This window comes from Octopus bimaculoides, chromosome 5 (genome assembly GCF_001194135.2).
Source record: "Octopus bimaculoides isolate UCB-OBI-ISO-001 chromosome 5, ASM119413v2, whole genome shotgun sequence".
In the NCBI taxonomy this organism is placed as follows: Eukaryota; Metazoa; Mollusca; class Cephalopoda; order Octopoda; family Octopodidae; genus Octopus; species Octopus bimaculoides.
Genome location: NC_068985.1, coordinates 118,412,835 through 118,414,407, shown reverse-complemented (window position 1 = coordinate 118,414,407; position 1,573 = coordinate 118,412,835).

Genomic DNA, 1,573 nt, shown 5'->3' with positions numbered 1-1,573 from the left:
CCATTTTTTGACAAGGAAATAATAATTTTATCACCGCCAAAATCGTTTGAGAATCGTTTGTTTACGAAGTCAGCACTTAATGTACTTGGCTGAATGGACGTCAGTCATTGGTTGAAATTACAGAAATACGACAACTTTAACATGAAATAACTTGCGATGTACGTTTTTTTGTTAAGAAGACTAAGAGAAAAAGATGTTTTATATGACACATTGTACCAGTGTCCCAAGTTTCAAAGTGTTTCGTTAAGAAAATACTGGTGCCCCCGTTTTGAACAAGATCCCAAAGTTGACTTCTGCAATATTAGAACTCAGAACGAAAAGGTGGTGGCGGTATCGACGATGGTCACGGTGGTGGTGGTGGTGTAGGTAGCAGTTACGGTGGTGGTGGTGGTGGTGGTTGTGTCGGCGATGGTTGTGACCATTTAAAAAAAATTGTCGTACCACCTTAACCAACGTGTCTAACTTTGGGTAAATAAGCAGTTTACAGCGGTAAACAAAACAAAAAATAAATAAATAAAAGTAAACTATCCTAAAAAATGAAAGTAAGTAGCAAAAGGAACCGGAAATAACCACGGCGACATCCCTTCACACATTGTAAACAATGTGACAACCAAAGCATAGAACGTACGTAGATTTAATATAACATGAAAACCGTACATATATTTTATTCTAGATGAAACAAATAACTTTTTTCGGGGAAACATGGCAATCATTGATACACGAAATGAGATTCGTAAATAGTCATTTACGACCTCTCTGTTTCGCCACACATGCTCATGAAAATAAGATGTAAATAAATCATCAATATTCCTGCATTGTTGCGTAATTTTATTCTTGGCGATCGTCTTCCTATAATCTGTGTATGGATATTGTCATTGTTTGGATCAACAAAATTGAGTGAATGGTTGACAACTCCATGAGTATAGAAGTTGCCGATACCCACGTAGTGAGCCCAGCCATCCGATATCAAATGTTTTATGAAGTTTTGGTATGTTACAAGCCTCACTTCCAGGTTCTATTGCAAATTTACTTTCATTTATGAGAGTTTACTTTCACTTTTTTACGACAGTAAACTGCATGTTACCCCAAACTTTGTATTAAAGACTGGTGTGTCACGAGATGATGCTAGGTGTGCCGCAGTATAACCTGAATATAATTTTTTTCCCTGTACTTTTAGTTATATTTTTAATTCCGGTATGCCACCGAATTTTGAAAAGACTGTAAGTGTACCGCAACTGGAAAAGGTTGTGGAGCACAGCTCTAAGGTGAGATTTTAAAAGAGGGGATCTTTTTTAAAACGGGGGCCACATTTTTCATTAATGTTTTACGTAGTGTTTTTGGTACCGAAAGACTTTCAAACTTCGTATACTTATCTATTTTGTGTTATAGAACAGAAAAATATTTTTGTATTCGAATTTATTTCATGTAAAAAATTGTCTTATTTCGATAATTTCAACCAATCACTGACGTCCATTCAGCCGATATACATTAAGTGCCGACTACATAAACAAACGATTCTTCGTTTTATTTGCTTTTTTCATTTTAAATTTGCTTTAACCCTAACCCTAACCCT